The sequence below is a fragment of the Pituophis catenifer genome, unplaced genomic scaffold (assembly GCF_029215685.1).
Source record: "Pituophis catenifer annectens isolate HBS135680 unplaced genomic scaffold, rPitCat1.0.hap2 SCAF_8, whole genome shotgun sequence".
In the NCBI taxonomy this organism is placed as follows: domain Eukaryota; kingdom Metazoa; phylum Chordata; class Lepidosauria; order Squamata; family Colubridae; genus Pituophis; species Pituophis catenifer.
Genome location: NW_027256888.1, coordinates 16,628,960 through 16,636,236, shown reverse-complemented (window position 1 = coordinate 16,636,236; position 7,277 = coordinate 16,628,960).

Genomic DNA, 7,277 nt, shown 5'->3' with positions numbered 1-7,277 from the left:
CCATCCTCACCTGTGATCTGTTTGCATGTAATTAGTGTGTGTGTATAAAAGATCAATGAGTTTCTGACCTCCTGACAGACTGCATCCTTCATCCAGTGCTACACTGACGTTTCTGGATTCTGAGTCATGGGGAAAGCAAAATAATTGTCAAAGGGTCTGCAGGAAAAGGTAGTTGAACTGTATAAAACAGGAAAGGGATATAAAAAGATATCCAAGGAATTGAGAATGTCAATCAGCAGTGTTCAAACTAATCAAAAAGTGGAAAATGAGGGGTCCTGTTGAAACCAAACCACGGTCAGGTAGACCAACTAAACTATCAGCCACAACTGCCAGGAAAATTGTTTGGGATGCAAAAAATCCCCCACAAGGCCTATGATGAAAAGTACGCCATTCCTACTGCGAAACACAGAGGTGGATTGCTGCTGTTTTGGAGATGTGTGAGCTACAAAGGCACAGGACATTTGGTCAGAATTTATGGCATGATGAATGCAGTATGTTATCAAAAGATACTGGAGGACAATTTGCATTCATCAGCCCGGAAGCTGTGCATGGGATGTACTTGGACATTCCAACATGGCAATGATCCTAAACACAAGGCCAGGTCGACCTGTCATTGGCTACAGCAGAATAAAGTGAAGGTTCTGGAGTGGCCATCTCACTCTCCCGACCTCAATATCATTGAGCCACTCTGGGGAGATCTCAAACGTGCAGTTCATGGAAGACAGCCCAAGAATTTACAGGACCTGAGGCTTTTTGCCAGGAAGAATGGGCAGCTTTACCATCTGAGAAGATAAAGAGCCTCATCCACACATACCACAAAAGACTTCAAGCTGTCATTGACATTAAAGGGGGCAATACACCGTATTAAGAACCGGGGTATGTACACTTGTGATCAGGGTCATTTGGATAGTTTCTGTTGTCATTATGATTGAAAAAGAGTAAATACAGTTGATTGATAATAAATGGCTTCAGCCAAACACTAACCATGAGTGAAAGAAAAGTTTTTCTGTTATCATTCATATTTTCTGAAAAATGGCCAAGAAATCATAAATTCTGCCAGGGTATGTAAACTAATTAGCACAACTGTAACTGATTGGCCGCATCTGGGCTGCAAAACTCGGGTGAATTGTGTGTCTTTAGTGCCAGTTTTGCAGCCCAGATTGGGAGTAGGAAGAACAATAATGGAGCCTCGGGTTCTTCGTATAGAAAATCAAAATGTTTTGGAGAAATATAGAAATAAATGGGAAGATATAAAATTGTGGAAAGGAAATTAGGTACATGTGTATGTGAAATGTAAATAAAATAACTAGAATGATAGAATATATTATAAGGGTATATATATGATATACTAGAAATATATCTATATTTATTTATTTATTTATTTATTTAGTGTATGGCTGGTCACACACAATATTAAAACACTTCATTTTTACAGGTTAAAACAATTTTAAAAAAAAAGCAGTAAGAAAACCTAAGAGGAAAACAGAAATAGCATTTCAGAGTTTAATGTCGAGTTTGGAGATCCAGTCAGTAGCTGTCGTTGTTATGCAGAGGAAGTCCCTAAAATCTCCTGGATACCTTCTGTTAGAGCATTCCCTCACTATATGTTGGATAGTCTGTTGGGGGCCCCGCAATCACATTGTGCTGAAGGTGTCTTTCCCCATTTATACAAGGAGTCGGCACACACCCCATGAATCATTCTAATTCTATTGTATGTCACCCATATGTGTCAGGGTAGATTAAATCCTGGAGGTATACTATTAGGATTAATATGCTCAGAAATATCTTGGGGGGAATAGCTACTCCACGCTTCCATCCATTTTTGTGTGGTGTTCTGATGATCGGCCAGCAGCTTAAGCGCTGTCAAGAGTGGTGGGTTTCTTGAGACTTCCGGTTTTCTGGCTCCGGTGAAGACGGTGCCTTTTTAAGGACCGCCAGCCCTGCCGTTTGTAGAGCCGCTTCGATCGTGAGAAGCGGCTTGGAAACTCCAGAATCTGCAGGATTTGAAGGAGAGAGTAAGCAAGGCGCAGGTTGAGCCCCTGTGAGCCCCCAGAAGTTTGCTATTGGGGGGGAAACAGGCGTGGCTCCCTTCCAACTTGCAAAGACTCCGAGGGGCATGGGACGACTCTGCTTTCTGCAGAGCAAGCCGGCAGCAGCAAACACGAAAATTGAATGAAACTAACTTTACCAATAAAAAAAAAAAACCTGAACCCTGAAACCAAGGAACTGCAAGTATTCTTTCTCTTTGTGATTTCCCGATTTTACTAAAAACTAACACGAGCGGAAGCGGCTTGAAAAGATGGCGCCGCTCCAGCGCTAACAAGTTAACAAGCTGAAAGGGAGAGTGATTTCCTAAAGCTATTTCAACAAGTTATATTGTTGCGCTGTTTGTAGCAAGCACAGGAGAAGAGGGGAAAAAAAAATCCCTTTTTAAAACAAGTTGATCTTACAGTCTAATTCTACTTCTAATTTGCCTAAAACTGGGGGACTTTTTTAGAGGACTTTGTGGTGTTGGAAGAGGAAAAAGGATTTCCCTTTTTAGAAAATCTAACCTACGTGGCAAAATGGCTTCTAAAAAACAGGAAAGCAAGGCAGCAGGGGGGGGGATCCCCCACACACAAGCCTGAAGAGCAGTTTGATTTTGAAAAATTAAAAAAATTTATCACTCAGGCTTTGGATGATAATTTTCAAAAATCACAACAGGAAATGGATGATAAATTTCAAAAATCTCAACAAGAAATTAAGCAGGAAATTAGTGAAATGAAAAACTTGGTGAAAGAGAATTACGACAAGGTGACTGATAAATTATCAAATGTGGTTTCTGGCCTGTCAGAAATTATTATTAAAGTGGATTCTAAATTGGAAGATTTTAAATCAGAAGTGAATGTCAAAATAAAGGATACTGATTTTAAAATTGCTTATGTGGATAATAAAATGCAGAGAGTTGAAGATGAGATTACGATGATGCAATTCCTGTCCATGGAATTTGCTATAAGAATTAGAGGTATCAAGGAGAGTGACTGGCAAGATCTGAGACAGGTTTGTGCTGATGCCTTGGCTGTGTTGTTAAAAATTAATTCTGATGAGATTTTTTACAAAATAGATAAAATTTACAGAGTGAATTCGTGGGTGGCCAGACAAAGACAATTACCAAGAGATGTGGTGATATATTTCACAGATAGAAGAATGAGAAATGATATTTTGCAAAAATCTTTTCTTTCCTCTGTGCAAGTGGAGGGAACTCAAGTTGGAATTTATAAAGAATTACCTCCAAAGATGCTGAAAGATAGAAAAGACTTTGGTTTTTTAGTAAAGGAATTAAACAAATTAGAGATACCATTCTGGTGGGATGCCCCAACGGGTATAATTTTGAAGTATCATGGGGAAAGATATCGACTGAATACTGTTGAAAAAGCGGAACATTTTTACCATACTGTTTTTAAGGAGAGATCACCATCTCCACGTTCATCTACTGTATTGGAGATAAAGGAGAGTGATAAGGAGAAGCAACCCCAGCAAGAGTTGGAAGTGCAGCTTAAGCAGGTTGAATTAGACCCAATAGAAGCGCAGGGTGCTGTAGGAGGTTTTCTGGAGGAGCCCCTGCTAGAATCCCCTCCAATTTTGACTACAAGAGATGTGGCTTTGGACCTAGCTCGTATGGCTGAAGCTAAAGACCAGCGGATAACTCGTGCGGTTTCAAAACAACTCAAAGAAAAACAATTGCAAGAAAGAGCTAAGGCACAACAATATAAAAAAGGAGCTAAGAGTACTATAGAACACAGTGAAGCCATGGGGAGAGCAAAGTCGGTGGCCTCGGAAGACATCCGGCAATTCTGCTCGTCGTTTCAAAAAAGTATACATGATGGTTAAGTTTTTGTCATGGAATGTGAATGGACTGAACTCACCACAGAAAAGAAAGAAAATATTTACATATTTGCAACAATTTAATAATGATATAACTTGTCTACAAGAAACTCATATCAGAACACAAGATCAAAAATACTTGATAAACTCCAAATTAGGATCACACTTTATAGCTTCAAACTTGGAAAAAAAGAATGGTGTGGTTATTTATATAAAAAAAGATTATCAACTAAAATTATAGAAGTAGATGAAGGTGGTAGGTTTGTAGCAATTGAATTGCATACTGTACATGGTCAAATTCTTGTGATTGGAATTTATGCTCCTAACCAACAACAGGATCATTTTTATAAAATTTTGCATACTAAAATATTGCAATGGGATTATAGATCTATTTTGATTATGGGAGACTGGAATGGAATAATTGATTCTAAATTAGATAAAAAAAGTCTGGCGAAGTCTAGGATTAGACTACCACAAACTTTTTTTGATATGAAAGAAGATCTGGAATTAAAAGATGTTTGGAGAATACATAATTCAAAAGACTTGGACTATACTTTTTTTTCTGATAGACACAGATCTTTTTCAAGGATTGATTTTATTTTATTATCAAATGATTTACTTGTTAAAACAAAAGGAACTAAAATCTTTCCAAGAATTTTATCTGATCACAGCTCAGTATGGATAGAAATTGAGATTGGAAAAATTGAGAGAAGATCATGGAGATTAAATGAAAATTTGTTTAGATATGAAAAAAATATAATAGAACTTAAGAAGCAGATGAAAGAATTTTTTGAAATTAATTTGAACAAGGGTACCCCTATTGAAATTGTCTGGGATGCAAGTAAAACGTATATGAGAGGGGTACTCATTCATATGAATTCTAAACATAAACTGAATAGACAAAAGAAAAGATTAGAAATTGAAGCAGAAATAAAGAAAAAAGAACAGTTACTTATCAAAAATCCAGCAGATGAAAGAATACGTGGTGCTATAAAACTTTTGAAAGATCAATTCCAAATGCTTATGGCGGATCAAGTTGCAACAAATTTACAATACGCAAAGCATAATACATTCTGTAATGCCAATAAACCGGGCAGACTATCGACTGTATTGATATTGGAGAGAAAGAAATTTATCAACAAAAATTAATTAAAGAAGCTTTTGTAGATTATTATACTAAACTATATGCTAAAGATGATATACAGAATGGACTTATAGAAAAATATTTAGAAAATAAAAGAGTTACAAAAGTTACTAATCAACAAAAGGAAAGAATGAATCACCCTATAACAGTGGAGGAAATAATTACAGCAATTAAACAACTGAAAACTGCCAAAGCTCCGGGAACAGATGGCTTGACTGCAGTGTATTATAAAACTTTGCAAGCAGAAATCGTGGAACAACTTAGAGACTTATTTTGTAACATACAACAAGGGGGTAAAATACCCCCATCATGGAAAACAGCTTATATTTCTTTGATACCAAAAGAGCAAGCAGGTCCTAAAAAACCGGAGAACTATAGACCAATATCTCTTCTGAATAATGATTATAAAATTTATGCAAAAGTACTAGCCAACAGGTTGATGCCAGTAATTCAAGAGGTGATTCATGATGATCAAGCGGGATTTATAGAGGGTAGATATATGAAGGACAATGTAAGGCAAGTTATAGATTTATTGGAATATCTTGAGAAGAATAAACAGATCCCTGCAGTGCTGGTTTTTTTGGATGCGGAGAAGGCCTTTGACAGAGTGGATTGGAATTTTCTATTAAAGACTTTGAAAAAGATGGACTTTGGGGATCAATTTATACAAGCGGTTTCAGCAATCTACCAAGAGCAAAAGGCACAGATTATTATTAATGGAAATTTAACAACAGATTTTAATATTGAAAAAGGAACAAGACAAGGTTGTCCGTTATCCCCTTTATTATTTATTTTAACACTAGAAGTCTTGTTGAATACAATACGGGATTCGAACAGCTTGAAAGGTATAGTGATAAGGCAAGAGGATTACAGAATAAGGGCATTTGCAGATGACCTGGTTGTTACCCTTTCACAACCGATGGAATCAATAATCCAGATGAAAGACATTATAAAAGATTATGGTACAGTATCAGGATTTAGACTGAACCAGAAAAAAACTAAGATGATAGTTAAAAATATGACACAAGATCGAAAACATGAATTTGAAAGGATGGCAGGCTTTGAGATTGTACCAAAGGTTAAATATCTAGGAATTCAGGTTGCAGAATCAAATATGAAACTATTTCAAAACAATTATGAGGTGTTATGGCGAGATGTACGAAAAGATATGGAGACTTGGAAAAAGCTGCAGCTCTCGTTACTTGGAAGAATAGCAGCAGTTAAGATGAACATTTTGCCAAGATTTCTTTTTTTGTTTCAAATGATTCCGGTGCTTAAAAGTGATAAACAACTGAAAGAATGGCAAAGTGGAGTGAATAAGTTTGTTTGGAATGAGAAAAAACCGAGAGTGAAATTAAAAATTATGCAGGATGCTCCAGAAAGGGGAGGCCTTAAACTCCCAAACCTACAGATATATTATGAAGCAGCAGCTTTGACTCAAGCAAGCGATTGGTTCGGAAGGAAAAAGACTGGAATATTGAATATAGAAAGTTTTGACCTTGATTTTGGATGGCATGCTTACTTATTTTATGACAACAAAGTGGATAAAGTATTTAAAAGCCATATACTTAGAGACTCTTTGATGAGAGTTTGGAAGAAGCACCGATTCAAATGGGATTATAAAATACCGCTATGGCTGGATCTTGGTCATATTATGTGGAATACAAATATAATGTCACTCGGGGGGTTTTTATACAAAGAGGTTCTTTTTACAGATGCGGGCAGATGGCAGTTGAAGACATTACAGACACTGTTGGACGAAGGGATAAACTTAACTTGGTTACAATATAATCAACTACAATTGAGATGGAAAGAGGACCAAAAAACTGGTATTATGTTGCATGAGGAAGAATTGGTTAGACATATAAAAGAGAAAGGTCCAATGCATATTAAAAGGCTTTACAATGTTTTGTTAGAAAGGGATTCAGAAACTGAATTGGTTAAAGATTGTATGATTAAATGGGCACAGAATTTTGCAGAACCAGTAATGTTGGAAACATGGGAGAAAATATGGGTTCAGAACGTTAAATTTACCCAATCGCAGAATTTGAGGGAAAATTTCTATAAAATGTTTTACAGATGGCATTTAGATCCCAAGAAATTATCCTGCATGTATCCTAATGTTCAGCCAAAATGTTGGAGATGTGATAGTCTAGATGCTACATATTATCATGTTTGGTGGAATTGCAAGAAAGTTAAGGCTTTTTGGATAAAAATATGGTGGGTTATGCAGAATGTTTTGAAGAAAAAAATTCAATTTTCTCCACAA